Source organism: Pelodiscus sinensis, chromosome 3 (genome assembly GCF_049634645.1).
Source record: "Pelodiscus sinensis isolate JC-2024 chromosome 3, ASM4963464v1, whole genome shotgun sequence".
NCBI classification, from domain to species: Eukaryota; Metazoa; Chordata; order Testudines; family Trionychidae; genus Pelodiscus; species Pelodiscus sinensis.
In genome coordinates, this window is record NC_134713.1 from 120,250,835 (window position 1) to 120,263,031 (window position 12,197).

General features: G+C 68.3%; 29 non-coding genes across 29 annotated transcripts; all 29 read left to right on the forward strand.

Moving 5' to 3' along the window:
* The first annotated feature begins 77 nt into the window (after nucleotides 1-77).
* Nucleotides 78-160, forward strand: TRNAL-UAG (transfer RNA leucine (anticodon UAG)). Its single transcript has one exon. It is a non-coding gene; the product is annotated as a tRNA-Leu (tRNA).
* A 264-nt stretch (nucleotides 161-424) lies between these two features.
* On the forward strand, nucleotides 425-508 carry TRNAL-AAG (transfer RNA leucine (anticodon AAG)). The gene has a single exon. It is a non-coding gene; the product is annotated as a tRNA-Leu (tRNA).
* Nucleotides 509-630: 122 nt separating this feature from the next.
* On the forward strand, nucleotides 631-713 carry TRNAL-CAG (transfer RNA leucine (anticodon CAG)). The gene has a single exon. It is a non-coding gene; the product is annotated as a tRNA-Leu (tRNA).
* Nucleotides 714-1,346: 633 nt separating this feature from the next.
* TRNAL-UAG (transfer RNA leucine (anticodon UAG)) lies at nucleotides 1,347-1,429 on the forward strand. The gene has a single exon. It is a non-coding gene; the product is annotated as a tRNA-Leu (tRNA).
* Nucleotides 1,430-1,677: 248 nt separating this feature from the next.
* TRNAL-AAG (transfer RNA leucine (anticodon AAG)) lies at nucleotides 1,678-1,761 on the forward strand. Its single transcript has one exon. It is a non-coding gene; the product is annotated as a tRNA-Leu (tRNA).
* Nucleotides 1,762-1,883: 122 nt separating this feature from the next.
* TRNAL-UAG (transfer RNA leucine (anticodon UAG)) lies at nucleotides 1,884-1,966 on the forward strand. The gene has a single exon. It is a non-coding gene; the product is annotated as a tRNA-Leu (tRNA).
* A 633-nt stretch (nucleotides 1,967-2,599) lies between these two features.
* On the forward strand, nucleotides 2,600-2,682 carry TRNAL-UAG (transfer RNA leucine (anticodon UAG)). Its single transcript has one exon. It is a non-coding gene; the product is annotated as a tRNA-Leu (tRNA).
* Nucleotides 2,683-2,951: 269 nt separating this feature from the next.
* TRNAL-AAG (transfer RNA leucine (anticodon AAG)) lies at nucleotides 2,952-3,035 on the forward strand. The gene has a single exon. It is a non-coding gene; the product is annotated as a tRNA-Leu (tRNA).
* Nucleotides 3,036-3,157: 122 nt separating this feature from the next.
* On the forward strand, nucleotides 3,158-3,240 carry TRNAL-CAG (transfer RNA leucine (anticodon CAG)). The gene has a single exon. It is a non-coding gene; the product is annotated as a tRNA-Leu (tRNA).
* A 633-nt stretch (nucleotides 3,241-3,873) lies between these two features.
* On the forward strand, nucleotides 3,874-3,956 carry TRNAL-UAG (transfer RNA leucine (anticodon UAG)). The gene has a single exon. It is a non-coding gene; the product is annotated as a tRNA-Leu (tRNA).
* A 243-nt stretch (nucleotides 3,957-4,199) lies between these two features.
* On the forward strand, nucleotides 4,200-4,283 carry TRNAL-AAG (transfer RNA leucine (anticodon AAG)). The gene has a single exon. It is a non-coding gene; the product is annotated as a tRNA-Leu (tRNA).
* Nucleotides 4,284-4,661: 378 nt separating this feature from the next.
* Nucleotides 4,662-4,745, forward strand: TRNAL-AAG (transfer RNA leucine (anticodon AAG)). Its single transcript has one exon. It is a non-coding gene; the product is annotated as a tRNA-Leu (tRNA).
* Nucleotides 4,746-4,867: 122 nt separating this feature from the next.
* On the forward strand, nucleotides 4,868-4,950 carry TRNAL-CAG (transfer RNA leucine (anticodon CAG)). Its single transcript has one exon. It is a non-coding gene; the product is annotated as a tRNA-Leu (tRNA).
* A 633-nt stretch (nucleotides 4,951-5,583) lies between these two features.
* On the forward strand, nucleotides 5,584-5,666 carry TRNAL-UAG (transfer RNA leucine (anticodon UAG)). The gene has a single exon. It is a non-coding gene; the product is annotated as a tRNA-Leu (tRNA).
* A 264-nt stretch (nucleotides 5,667-5,930) lies between these two features.
* On the forward strand, nucleotides 5,931-6,014 carry TRNAL-AAG (transfer RNA leucine (anticodon AAG)). The gene has a single exon. It is a non-coding gene; the product is annotated as a tRNA-Leu (tRNA).
* A 122-nt stretch (nucleotides 6,015-6,136) lies between these two features.
* TRNAL-CAG (transfer RNA leucine (anticodon CAG)) lies at nucleotides 6,137-6,219 on the forward strand. Its single transcript has one exon. It is a non-coding gene; the product is annotated as a tRNA-Leu (tRNA).
* Nucleotides 6,220-6,852: 633 nt separating this feature from the next.
* Nucleotides 6,853-6,935, forward strand: TRNAL-UAG (transfer RNA leucine (anticodon UAG)). Its single transcript has one exon. It is a non-coding gene; the product is annotated as a tRNA-Leu (tRNA).
* Nucleotides 6,936-7,184: 249 nt separating this feature from the next.
* Nucleotides 7,185-7,268, forward strand: TRNAL-AAG (transfer RNA leucine (anticodon AAG)). Its single transcript has one exon. It is a non-coding gene; the product is annotated as a tRNA-Leu (tRNA).
* A 122-nt stretch (nucleotides 7,269-7,390) lies between these two features.
* TRNAL-CAG (transfer RNA leucine (anticodon CAG)) lies at nucleotides 7,391-7,473 on the forward strand. The gene has a single exon. It is a non-coding gene; the product is annotated as a tRNA-Leu (tRNA).
* A 633-nt stretch (nucleotides 7,474-8,106) lies between these two features.
* Nucleotides 8,107-8,189, forward strand: TRNAL-UAG (transfer RNA leucine (anticodon UAG)). Its single transcript has one exon. It is a non-coding gene; the product is annotated as a tRNA-Leu (tRNA).
* A 248-nt stretch (nucleotides 8,190-8,437) lies between these two features.
* TRNAL-AAG (transfer RNA leucine (anticodon AAG)) lies at nucleotides 8,438-8,521 on the forward strand. Its single transcript has one exon. It is a non-coding gene; the product is annotated as a tRNA-Leu (tRNA).
* A 122-nt stretch (nucleotides 8,522-8,643) lies between these two features.
* On the forward strand, nucleotides 8,644-8,726 carry TRNAL-CAG (transfer RNA leucine (anticodon CAG)). Its single transcript has one exon. It is a non-coding gene; the product is annotated as a tRNA-Leu (tRNA).
* A 633-nt stretch (nucleotides 8,727-9,359) lies between these two features.
* TRNAL-UAG (transfer RNA leucine (anticodon UAG)) lies at nucleotides 9,360-9,442 on the forward strand. Its single transcript has one exon. It is a non-coding gene; the product is annotated as a tRNA-Leu (tRNA).
* A 264-nt stretch (nucleotides 9,443-9,706) lies between these two features.
* Nucleotides 9,707-9,790, forward strand: TRNAL-AAG (transfer RNA leucine (anticodon AAG)). Its single transcript has one exon. It is a non-coding gene; the product is annotated as a tRNA-Leu (tRNA).
* Nucleotides 9,791-9,912: 122 nt separating this feature from the next.
* TRNAL-CAG (transfer RNA leucine (anticodon CAG)) lies at nucleotides 9,913-9,995 on the forward strand. Its single transcript has one exon. It is a non-coding gene; the product is annotated as a tRNA-Leu (tRNA).
* A 633-nt stretch (nucleotides 9,996-10,628) lies between these two features.
* TRNAL-UAG (transfer RNA leucine (anticodon UAG)) lies at nucleotides 10,629-10,711 on the forward strand. Its single transcript has one exon. It is a non-coding gene; the product is annotated as a tRNA-Leu (tRNA).
* Nucleotides 10,712-10,959: 248 nt separating this feature from the next.
* On the forward strand, nucleotides 10,960-11,043 carry TRNAL-AAG (transfer RNA leucine (anticodon AAG)). The gene has a single exon. It is a non-coding gene; the product is annotated as a tRNA-Leu (tRNA).
* Nucleotides 11,044-11,165: 122 nt separating this feature from the next.
* TRNAL-CAG (transfer RNA leucine (anticodon CAG)) lies at nucleotides 11,166-11,248 on the forward strand. The gene has a single exon. It is a non-coding gene; the product is annotated as a tRNA-Leu (tRNA).
* Nucleotides 11,249-11,881: 633 nt separating this feature from the next.
* Nucleotides 11,882-11,964, forward strand: TRNAL-UAG (transfer RNA leucine (anticodon UAG)). The gene has a single exon. It is a non-coding gene; the product is annotated as a tRNA-Leu (tRNA).
* Nucleotides 11,965-12,197: the final 233 nt, after the last annotated feature.

A 12,197-nucleotide genomic window follows, 5' to 3' on the forward strand; every position in this document is an offset into this window, starting at 1 on the left:
GCAGCGCCCGGGCGCCACCTGCGTCGCCGCTGCGTGTTTTCTTTGCGTGGCTCCCGAGAGCAGCGCTGGGCAGCTCTGTCAGGATGGCCGAGCGGTCCAAGGCGCTGCGTTTAGGCTGCAGTCTCCTCCGGAGGCGTGGGTTCAAATCCCACTCCTGGCAGCCTGCTGGTGGGGGCTGAGGTGCGTGGGCTCTTCCTTTGCTTATTTGTTTTTTTTTCGGGGGGGGGAGGGTGTGCTGGGGAGTAGCGGCGGATTTCGTTTCGCCCCGCCCCGCCCCGCCCCGCCCCGCCCCCGGGGCCTCAGTGGGAAAGCAGGCCAGCCTGCTGGCCCCGGGGTCGGCGGAAGCCAGAGCCCGTCCCCGGGGGCGGCCCGTGACACTGCCACGGGCGCCGGCAGCAAAGGGACGTGAGCCTTGCCCTTTCGTGTCAGGGTGGCCGAGCGGTCTAAGGCGCTGCGTTAAGGTCGCAGTCTCCCCCCGGAGACGTGGGTTCGAATCCCACCCCTGACAGGCCGGCGGAAGTTCCGCCGGGCGCCTGGGTCTCGCGGCGTGGGGCTTTTCTTGCCGCCGCTGCCGCCAGGGGGCTCTGGTTGCGGTGCGCCTTAGCGCTGCCCCGCCAGGGAGGCCAGGGCGTCAGGGTGGCCGAGCGGTCCAAGGCGCTGCGTTCAGGTCGCAGTCTCCCCCGGAGGCGTGGGTTCGAATCCCACCCCTGACACGGCCCTTGGCGGCTCCGCTTCTTTCTCTTTCGGCGGGCGGCGCCCTCCGCGACCGGACAAATTTCTTTTCGGGCTCGCCGCTGGCGAGGCGGAGGGGCCCCGAGCTTAGGAGGGCTCCTCCCTCTCTCCTCACGCACTCCCATCTTGGGTCTTGCAGGCCTTTCAGCGCCTGGCTCGCTGGGAGGTGGCGGTCGGACGGTTTCGGCCACTGCAGCGAATTCCCTCGCAGCAGCAAGCTCCCCGGGCCCCGCCCCCCTCCTTCGTCTCGGTCCGTGCGGAGCTCTGTGTAGCACGGGGCGATGCAGGCCGCTTTCCCGGGAGAAAATGTCACGCGAACGGACGCGCCTCGAAGCAGCTGGCACTGCCGCCTCGTTCCGGCAGCAGGGCGCTGGCCTTCGCGCCCGCTCCCAGCCAGTCCCCTGCTGGCGCGTGCTTTTGGCTGTGTTTTTTCGGTCTCCGCTTTATGAGTGGCTTTGTACCACCTTGTCTTTCACGGCAGACGGGGTGTTTTGACGAAGAAAGCAAAGCAAAACCCCGCAAAAGGGGACCCGCCCAGCAGCGCCCGGGCGCCACCTGCGTCGCCGCTGCGTGTTTTCTTTGCGTGGCTCCCGAGAGCAGCGCTGGGCAGCTCTGTCAGGATGGCCGAGCGGTCCAAGGCGCTGCGTTTAGACCGCAGTCTCCTCCGGAGGCGTGGGTTCAAATCCCACTCCTGGCAGCCTGCTGGTGGGGGCTGAGGTGCGTGGGCTCTTCCTTTGCTTATTTGTTTTTTTTTCGGGGGGGGAGGGTGTGCTGGGGAGTAGCGGCGGATTTCGTTTCGCCCCGCCCCGCCCCCGGGGCCTCAGTGGGAAAGCAGGCCGGCCTGCTGGCCCCGGGGTCGGCGGAAGCCAGAGCCCGTCCCCGGGGGCGGCCCGTGACACTGCCACGGGCGCCGGCAGCAAAGGGACGTGAGCCTTGCCCTTTCGTGTCAGGGTGGCCGAGCGGTCTAAGGCGCTGCGTTAAGGTCGCAGTCTCCCCCCGGAGACGTGGGTTCGAATCCCACCCCTGACAGGCCGGCGGAAGTTCCGCCGGGCGCCTGGGTCTCGCGGCGTGGGGCTTTTCTTGCCGCCGCTGCCGCCAGGGGGCTCTGGTTGCGGTGCGCCTTAGCGCTGCCCCGCCAGGGAGGCCAGGGCGTCAGGGTGGCCGAGCGGTCCAAGGCGCTGCGTTTAGGTCGCAGTCTCCCCCGGAGGCGTGGGTTCGAATCCCACCCCTGACACGGCCCTTGGCGGCTCCGCTTCTTTCTCTTTCGGCGGGCGGCGCCCTCCGCGACCAGACAAATTTCTTTTCGGGCTCGCCGCTGGCGAGGCGGAGGGGCCCCGAGCTTAGGAGGGCTCCTCCCTCTCTCCTCACGCACTCCCATCTTGGGTCTTGCAGGCCTTTCAGCGCCTGGCTCGCTGGGAGGTGGCGGTCGGACGGTTTCGGCCACTGCAGCGAATTCCCTCGCAGCAGCAAGCTCCCCGGGCCCCGCCCCCCTCCTTCGTCTCGGTCCGTGCGGAGCTCTGTGTAGCACGGGGCGATGCAGGCCGCTTTCCCGGGAGAAAATGTCACGCGAACGGACGCGCCTCGAAGCAGCTGGCACTGCCGCCTCGTTCCGGCAGCAGGGCGCTGGCCTTCGCGCCCGCTCCCAGCCAGTCCCCTGCTGGCGCGTGCTTTTGGCTGTGTTTTTTCGGTCTCCGCTTTATGAGTGGCTTTGTACCACCTTGTCTTTCACGGCAGACGGGGTGTTTTGACGAAGAAAGCAAAGCAAAACCCCGCAAAAGGGGACCCGCCCAGCAGCGCCCGGGCGCCACCTGCGTCGCCGCTGCGTGTTTTCTTTGCGTGGCTCCCGAGAGCAGCGCTGGGCAGCTCTGTCAGGATGGCCGAGCGGTCCAAGGCGCTGCGTTTAGGCCGCAGTCTCCTCCGGAGGCGTGGGTTCAAATCCCACTCCTGGCAGCCTGCTGGTGGCGGCTGAGGTGCGTGGGCTCTTCCTTTGCTTATTTGTTTTTTTTTCGGGGGGGGAAGGGTGTGCTGGGGAGTAGCGGCGGATTTCGTTTCGCCCCGCCCCGCCCCGCCCCGCCCCGCCCCGCCCCCGGGGCCTCAGTGGGAAAGCAGGCCGGCCTGCTGGCCCCGGGGTCGGCGGAAGCCAGAGCCCGTCCCCGGGGGCGGCCCGTGACACTGCCACGGGCGCCGGCAGCAAAGGGACGTGAGCCTTGCCCTTTCGTGTCAGGGTGGCCGAGCGGTCTAAGGCGCTGCGTTAAGGTCGCAGTCTCCCCCCGGAGACGTGGGTTCGAATCCCACCCCTGACAGGCCGGCGGAAGTTCCGCCGGGCGCCTGGGTCTCGCGGCGTGGGGCTTTTCTTGCCGCCGCTGCCGCCAGGGGGCTCTGGTTGCGGTGCGCCTTAGCGCTGCCCCGCCAGGGAGGCCAGGGCGTTAGGGTGGCCGAGCGGTCCAAGGCGCTGCGTTCAGGTCGCAGTCTCCCCCGGAGGCGTGGGTTCGAATCCCACCCCTGACACGGCCCTTGGCGGCTCCGCTTCTTTCTCTTTCGGCGGGCGGCGCCCTCCGCGACCGGACAAATTTCTTTTCGGGCTCGCCGCTGGCGAGGCGGAGGGGCCCCGAGCTTAGGAGGGCTCCTCCCTCTCTCCTCACGCACTCCCATCTTGGGTCTTGCAGGCCTTTCAGCGCCTGGCTCGCTGGGAGGTGGCGGTCGGACGGTTTCGGCCACTGCAGCGAATTCCCTCGCAGCAGCAAGCTCCCCGGGCCCCGCCCCCCTCCTTCGTCTCGGTCCGTGCGGAGCTCTGTGTAGCACGGGGCGATGCAGGCCGCTTTCCCGGGAGAAAATGTCACGCGAACGGACGCGCCTCGAAGCAGCTGGCACTGCCGCCTCGTTCCGGCAGCAGGGCGCTGGCCTTCGCGCCCGCTCCCAGCCAGTCCCCTGCTGGCGCGTGCTTTTGGCTGTGTTTTTTCGGTCTCCGCTTTATGAGTGGCTTTGTACCACCTTGTCTTTCACGGCAGACGGGGTGTTTTGACGAAGAAAGCAAAGCAAAACCCCGCAAAAGGGGACCCGCCCAGCAGCGCCCGGGCGCCACCTGCGTCGCCGCTGCGTGTTTTCTTTGCGTGGCTCCCGAGAGCAGCGCTGGGCAGCTCTGTCAGGATGGCCGAGCGGTCCAAGGCGCTGCGTTTAGGCCGCAGTCTCCTCCGGAGGCGTGGGTTCAAATCCCACTCCTGGCAGCCTGCTGGTGGGGGCTGAGGTGCGTGGGCTCTTCCTTTGCTTATTTGTTTTTTTTTCGGGGGGGAGTAGCGGCGGATTTCGTTTCGCCCCGCCCCGCCCCGCCCCGCCCCCGGGGCCTCAGTGGGAAAGCAGGCCGGCCTGCTGGCCCCGGGGTCGGCGGAAGCCAGAGCCCGTCCCCGGGGGCGGCCCGTGACACTGCCACGGGCGCCGGCAGCAAAGGGACGTGAGCCTTGCCCTTTCGTGTCAGGGTGGCCGAGCGGTCTAAGGCGCTGCGTTAAGGTCGCAGTCTCCCCCCGGAGACGTGGGTTCGAATCCCACCCCTGACAGGCCGGCGGAAGTTCCGCCGGGCGCCTGGGTCTCGTGGCGTGGGGCTTTTCTTGCCGCCGCTGCCGCCAGGGGGCTCTGGTTGCGGTGCGCCTTAGCGCTGCCCCGCCAGGGAGGCCAGGGCGTCAGGGTGGCCGAGCGGTCCAAGGCGAATTCCCTCGCAGCAGCAAGGGAATTTGTTTTTTTTTCGGGGGGGGGAGGGTGTGCTGGGGAGTAGCGGCGGATTTCGTTTCGCCCCGCCCCGCCCCCGGGGCCTCAGTGGGAAAGCAGGCCGGCCTGCTGGCCCCGGGGTCGGCGGAAGCCAGAGCCCGTCCCCGGGGGCGGCCCGTGACACTGCCACGGGCGCCGGCAGCAAAGGGACGTGAGCCTTGCCCTTTCGTGTCAGGGTGGCCGAGCGGTCTAAGGCGCTGCGTTAAGGTCGCAGTCTCCCCCCGGAGACGTGGGTTCGAATCCCACCCCTGACAGGCCGGCGGAAGTTCCGCCGGGCGCCTGGGTCTCGCGGCGTGGGGCTTTTCTTGCCGCCGCTGCCGCCAGGGGGCTCTGGTTGCGGTGCGCCTTAGCGCTGCCCCGCCAGGGAGGCCAGGGCGTCAGGGTGGCCGAGCGGTCCAAGGCGCTGCGTTCAGGTCGCAGTCTCCCCCGGAGGCGTGGGTTCGAATCCCACCCCTGACACGGCCCTTGGCGGCTCCGCTTCTTTCTCTTTCGGCGGGCGGCGCCCTCCGCGACCGGACAAATTTCTTTTCGGGCTCGCCGCTGGCGAGGCGGAGGGGCCCCGAGCTTAGGAGGGCTCCTCCCTCTCTCCTCACGCACTCCCATCTTGGGTCTTGCAGGCCTTTCAGCGCCTGGCTCGCTGGGAGGTGGCGGTCGGACGGTTTCGGCCACTGCAGCGAATTCCCTCGCAGCAGCAAGCTCCCCGGGCCCCGCCCCCCTCCTTCGTCTCGGTCCGTGCGGAGCTCTGTGTAGCACGGGGCGATGCAGGCCGCTTTCCCGGGAGAAAATGTCACGCGAACGGACGCGCCTCGAAGCAGCTGGCACTGCCGCCTCGTTCCGGCAGCAGGGCGCTGGCCTTCGCGCCCGCTCCCAGCCAGTCCCCTGCTGGCGCGTGCTTTTGGCTGTGTTTTTTCGGTCTCCGCTTTATGAGTGGCTTTGTACCACCTTGTCTTTCACGGCAGACGGGGTGTTTTGACGAAGAAAGCAAAGCAAAACCCCGCAAAAGGGGACCCGCCCAGCAGCGCCCGGGCGCCACCTGCGTCGCCGCTGCGTGTTTTCTTTGCGTGGCTCCCGAGAGCAGCGCTGGGCAGCTCTGTCAGGATGGCCGAGCGGTCCAAGGCGCTGCGTTTAGGCCGCAGTCTCCTCCGGAGGCGTGGGTTCAAATCCCACTCCTGGCAGCCTGCTGGTGGGGGCTGAGGTGCGTGGGCTCTTCCTTTGCTTATTTGTTTTTTTTTCGGGGGGGGGAGGGTGTGCTGGGGAGTAGCGGCGGATTTCGTTTCGCCCCGCCCCGCCCCGCCCCGCCCCGCCCCCGGGGCCTCAGTGGGAAAGCAGGCCGGCCTGCTGGCCCCGGGGTCGGCGGAAGCCAGAGCCCGTCCCCGGGGGCGGCCCGTGACACTGCCACGGGCGCCGGCAGCAAAGGGACGTGAGCCTTGCCCTTTCGTGTCAGGGTGGCCGAGCGGTCTAAGGCGCTGCGTTAAGGTCGCAGTCTCCCCCCGGAGACGTGGGTTCGAATCCCACCCCTGACAGGCCGGCGGAAGTTCCGCCGGGCGCCTGGGTCTCGCGGCGTGGGGCTTTTCTTGCCGCCGCTGCCGCCAGGGGGCTCTGGTTGCGGTGCGCCTTAGCGCTGCCCCGCCAGGGAGGCCAGGGCGTCAGGGTGGCCGAGCGGTCCAAGGCACTGCGTTCAGGTCGCAGTCTCCCCCGGAGGCGTGGGTTCGAATCCCACCCCTGACACGGCCCTTGGCGGCTCCGCTTCTTTCTCTTTCGGCGGGCGGCGCCCTCCGCGACCGGACAAATTTCTTTTCGGGCTCGCCGCTGGCGAGGCGGAGGGGCCCCGAGCTTAGGAGGGCTCCTCCCTCTCTCCTCACGCACTCCCATCTTGGGTCTTGCAGGCCTTTCAGCGCCTGGCTCGCTGGGAGGTGGCGGTCGGACGGTTTCGGCCACTGCAGCGAATTCCCTCGCAGCAGCAAGCTCCCCGGGCCCCGCCCCCCTCCTTCGTCTCGGTCCGTGCGGAGCTCTGTGTAGCACGGGGCGATGCAGGCCGCTTTCCCGGGAGAAAATGTCACGCGAACGGACGCGCCTCGAAGCAGCTGGCACTGCCGCCTCGTTCCGGCAGCAGGGCGCTGGCCTTCGCGCCCGCTCCCAGCCAGTCCCCTGCTGGCGCGTGCTTTTGGCTGTGTTTTTTCGGTCTCCGCTTTATGAGTGGCTTTGTACCACCTTGTCTTTCACGGCAGACGGGGTGTTTTGACGAAGAAAGCAAAGCAAAACCCCGCAAAAGGGGACCCGCCCAGCAGCGCCCGGGCGCCACCTGCGTCGCCGCTGCGTGTTTTCTTTGCGTGGCTCCCGAGAGCAGCACTGGGCAGCTCTGTCAGGATGGCCGAGCGGTCCAAGGCGCTGCGTTTAGGCCGCAGTCTCCTCCGGAGGCGTGGGTTCAAATCCCACTCCTGGCAGCCTGCTGGTGGGGGCTGAGGTGCGTGGGCTCTTCCTTTGCTTATTTGTTTTTTTTTCGGGGGGGGGAGGGTGTGCTGGGGAGTAGCGGCGGATTTCGTTTCGCCCCGCCCCGCCCCCGGGGCCTCAGTGGGAAAGCAGGCCGGCCTGCTGGCCCCGGGGTCGGCGGAAGCCAGAGCCCGTCCCCGGGGGCGGCCCGTGACACTGCCACGGGCGCCGGCAGCAAAGGGACGTGAGCCTTGCCCTTTCGTGTCAGGGTGGCCGAGCGGTCTAAGGCGCTGCGTTAAGGTCGCAGTCTCCCCCCGGAGACGTGGGTTCGAATCCCACCCCTGACAGGCCGGCGGAAGTTCCGCCGGGCGCCTGGGTCTCGCGGCGTGGGGCTTTTCTTGCCGCCGCTGCCGCCAGGGGGCTCTGGTTGCGGTGCGCCTTAGCGCTGCCCCGCCAGGGAGGCCAGGGCGTCAGGGTGGCCGAGCGGTCCAAGGCGCTGCGTTCAGGTCGCAGTCTCCCCCGGAGGCGTGGGTTCGAATCCCACCCCTGACACGGCCCTTGGCGGCTCCGCTTCTTTCTCTTTCGGCGGGCGGCGCCCTCCGCGACCGGACAAATTTCTTTTCGGGCTCGCCGCTGGCGAGGCGGAGGGGCCCCGAGCTTAGGAGGGCTCCTCCCTCTCTCCTCACGCACTCCCATCTTGGGTCTTGCAGGCCTTTCAGCGCCTGGCTCGCTGGGAGGTGGCGGTCGGACGGTTTCGGCCACTGCAGCGAATTCCCTCGCAGCAGCAAGCTCCCCGGGCCCCGCCCCCCTCCTTCGTCTCGGTCCGTGCGGAGCTCTGTGTAGCACGGGGCGATGCAGGCCGCTTTCCCGGGAGAAAATGTCACGCGAACGGACGCGCCTCGAAGCAGCTGGCACTGCCGCCTCGTTCCGGCAGCAGGGCGCTGGCCTTCGCGCCCGCTCCCAGCCAGTCCCCTGCTGGCGCGTGCTTTTGGCTGTGTTTTTTCGGTCTCCGCTTTATGAGTGGCTTTGTACCACCTTGTCTTTCACGGCAGACGGGGTGTTTTGACGAAGAAAGCAAAGCAAAACCCCGCAAAAGGGGACCCGCCCAGCAGCGCCCGGGCGCCACCTGCGTCGCCGCTGCGTGTTTTCTTTGCGTGGCTCCCGAGAGCAGCGCTGGGCAGCTCTGTCAGGATGGCCGAGCGGTCCAAGGCGCTGCGTTTAGGCCGCAGTCTCCTCCGGAGGCGTGGGTTCAAATCCCACTCCTGGCAGCCTGCTGGTGGGGGCTGAGGTGCGTGGGCTCTTCCTTTGCTTATTTGTTTTTTTTTCGGGGGGGGAGGGTGTGCTGGGGAGTAGCGGCGGATTTCGTTTCGCCCCGCCCCGCCCCCGGGGCCTCAGTGGGAAAGCAGGCCGGCCTGCTGGCCCCGGGGTCGGCGGAAGCCAGAGCCCGTCCCCGGGGGCGGCCCGTGACACTGCCACGGGCGCCGGCAGCAAAGGGACGTGAGCCTTGCCCTTTCGTGTCAGGGTGGCCGAGCGGTCTAAGGCGCTGCGTTAAGGTCGCAGTCTCCCCCCGGAGACGTGGGTTCGAATCCCACCCCTGACAGGCCGGCGGAAGTTCCGCCGGGCGCCTGGGTCTCGCGGCGTGGGGCTTTTCTTGCCGCCGCTGCCGCCAGGGGGCTCTGGTTGCGGTGCGCCTTAGCGCTGCCCCGCCAGGGAGGCCAGGGCGTCAGGGTGGCCGAGCGGTCCAAGGCGCTGCGTTCAGGTCGCAGTCTCCCCCGGAGGCGTGGGTTCGAATCCCACCCCTGACACGGCCCTTGGCGGCTCCGCTTCTTTCTCTTTCGGCGGGCGGCGCCCTCCGCGACCGGACAAATTTCTTTTCGGGCTCGCCGCTGGCGAGGCGGAGGGGCCCCGAGCTTAGGAGGGCTCCTCCCTCTCTCCTCACGCACTCCCATCTTGGGTCTTGCAGGCCTTTCAGCGCCTGGCTCGCTGGGAGGTGGCGGTCGGACGGTTTCGGCCACTGCAGCGAATTCCCTCGCAGCAGCAAGCTCCCCGGGCCCCGCCCCCCTCCTTCGTCTCGGTCCGTGCGGAGCTCTGTGTAGCACGGGGCGATGCAGGCCGCTTTCCCGGGAGAAAATGTCACGCGAACGGACGCGCCTCGAAGCAGCTGGCACTGCCGCCTCGTTCCGGCAGCAGGGCGCTGGCCTTCGCGCCCGCTCCCAGCCAGTCCCCTGCTGGCGCGTGCTTTTGGCTGTGTTTTTTCGGTCTCCGCTTTATGAGTGGCTTTGTACCACCTTGTCTTTCACGGCAGACGGGGTGTTTTGACGAAGAAAGCAAAGCAAAACCCCGCAAAAGGGGACCCGCCCAGCAGCGCCCGGGCGCCACCTGCGTCGCCGCTGCGTGTTTTCTTTGCGTGGCTCCCGAGAGCAGCGCTGGGCAGCTCTGTCAGGATGGCCGAGCGGTCCAAGGCGCTGCGTTTAGGCCGCAGTCTCCTCCGGAGGCGTGGGTTCAAATCCCACTCCTGGCAGCCTGCTGGTGGGGGCTGAGGTGCGTGGGCTCTTCCTTTGCTTATTTGTTTTTTTTTCGGGGGGGGGAGGGTGTGCTGGGGAGTAGCGGCGGATTTCGTTTCGCCCCGCCCCGCCCCGCCCCGCCCCGCCCCCGGGGCCTCAGTGGGAAAGCAGGCCGGCCTGCTGGCCCCGGGGTCGGCGGAAGCCAGAGCCCGTCCCCGGGGGCGGCCCGTGACACTGCCACGGGCGCCGGCAGCAAAGGGACGTGAGCCTTGCCCTTTCGTGTCAGGGTGGCCGAGCGGTCTAAGGCGCTGCGTTAAGGTCGCAGTCTCCCCCCGGAGACGTGGGTTCGAATCCCACCCCTGACAGGCCGGCGGAAGTTCCGCCGGGCGCCTGGGTCTCGCGGCGTGGGGCTTTTCTTGCCGCCGCTGCCGCCAGGGGGCTCTGGTTGCGGTGCGCCTTAGCGCTGCCCCGCCAGGGAGGCCAGGGCGTCAGGGTGGCCGAGCGGTCCAAGGCGCTGCGTTCAGGTCGCAGTCTCCCCCGGAGGCGTGGGTTCGAATCCCACCCCTGACACGGCCCTTGGCGGCTCCGCTTCTTTCTCTTTCGGCGGGCGGCGCCCTCCGCGACCGGACAAATTTCTTTTCGGGCTCGCCGCTGGCGAGGCGGAGGGGCCCCGAGCTTAGGAGGGCTCCTCCCTCTCTCCTCACGCACTCCCATCTTGGGTCTTGCAGGCCTTTCAGCGCCTGGCTCGCTGGGAGGTGGCGGTCGGACGGTTTCGGCCACTGCAGCGAATTCCCTCGCAGCAGCAAGCTCCCCGGGCCCCGCCCCCCTCCTTCGTCTCGGTCCGTGCGGAGCTCTGTGTAGCACGGGGCGATGCAGGCCGCTTTCCCGGGAGAAAATGTCACGCGAACGGACGCGCCTCGAAGCAGCTGGCACTGCCGCCTCGTTCCGGCAGCAGGGCGCTGGCCTTCGCGCCCGCTCCCAGCCAGTCCCCTGCTGGCGCGTGCTTTTGGCTGTGTTTTTTCGGTCTCCGCTTTATGAGTGGCTTTGTACCACCTTGTCTTTCACGGCAGACGGGGTGTTTTGACGAAGAAAGCAAAGCAAAACCCCGCAAAAGGGGACCCGCCCAGCAGCGCCCGGGCGCCACCTGCGTCGCCGCTGCGTGTTTTCTTTGCGTGGCTCCCGAGAGCAGCGCTGGGCAGCTCTGTCAGGATGGCCGAGCGGTCCAAGGCGCTGCGTTTAGGCCGCAGTCTCCTCCGGAGGCGTGGGTTCAAATCCCACTCCTGGCAGCCTGCTGGTGGGGGCTGAGGTGCGTGGGCTCTTCCTTTGCTTATTTGTTTTTTTTTCGGGGGGGGAGGGTGTGCTGGGGAGTAGCGGCGGATTTCGTTTCGCCCCGCCCCGCCCCCGGGGCCTCAGTGGGAAAGCAGGCCGGCCTGCTGGCCCCGGGGTCGGCGGAAGCCAGAGCCCGTCCCCGGGGGCGGCCCGTGACACTGCCATGGGCGCCGGCAGCAAAGGGACGTGAGCCTTGCCCTTTTGTGTCAGGGTGGCCGAGCGGTCTAAGGCGCTGCGTTAAGGTCGCAGTCTCCCCCCGGAGACATGGGTTCGAATCCCACCCCTGACAGGCCGGCGGAAGTTTCGCCGGGCGCCTGGGTCTCGCGGCGTGGGGCTTTTCTTGCCGCCGCTGCCGCCAGGGGGCTCTGGTTGCGGTGCGCCTTAGCGCTGCCCCGCCAGGGAGGCCAGGGCGTCAGGGTGGCCGAGCGGTCCAAGGCGCTGCGTTCAGGTCGCAGTCTCCCCCGGAGGCGTGGGTTCGAATCCCACCCCTGACACGGCCCTTGGCGGCTCCGCTTCTTTCTCTTTCGGCGGGCGGCGCCCTCCGCGACCGGACAAATTTCTTTTCGGGCTCGCCGCTGGCGAGGCGGAGGGGCCCCGAGCTTAGGAGGGCTCCTCCCTCTCTCCTCACGCACTCCCATCTTGGGTCTTGCAGGCCTTTCAGCGCCTGGCTCGCTGGGAGGTGGCGGTCGGACGGTTTCGGCCACTGCAGCGAATTCCCTCGCAGCAGCAAGCTCCCCGGGCCCCGCCCCCCTCCTTCGTCTCGGTCCGTGCGGAGCTCTGTGTAGCACGGGGCGATGCAGGCCGCTTTCCCGGGAGAAAATGTCACGCGAACGGACGCGCCTCGAAGCAGCTGGCACTGCCGCCTCGTTCCGGCAGCAGGGCGCTGGCCTTCGCGCCCGCTCCCAGCCAGTCCCCTGCTGGCGCGTGCTTTTGGCTGTGTTTTTTCGGTCTCCGCTTTATGAGTGGCTTTGTACCACCTTGTCTTTCACGGCAGACGGGGTGTTTTGACGAAGAAAGCAAAGCAAAACCCCGCAAAAGGGGACCCGCCCAGCAGCGCCCGGGCGCCACCTGCGTCGCCGCTGCGTGTTTTCTTTGCGTGGCTCCCGAGAGCAGCGCTGGGCAGCTCTGTCAGGATGGCCGAGCGGTCCAAGGCGCTGCGTTTAGGCCGCAGTCTCCTCCGGAGGCGTGGGTTCAAATCCCACTCCTGGCAGCCTGCTGGTGGGGGCTGAGGTGCGTGGGCTCTTCCTTTGCTTATTTGTTTTTTTTTCGGGGGGGGAGGGTGTGCTGGGGAGTAGCGGCGGATTTCGTTTCGCCCCGCCCCGCCCCCGGGGCCTCAGTGGGAAAGCAGGCCGGCCTGCTGGCCCCGGGGTCGGCGGAAGCCAGAGCCCGTCCCCGGGGGCGGCCCGTGACACTGCCACGGGCGCCGGCAGCAAAGGGACGTGA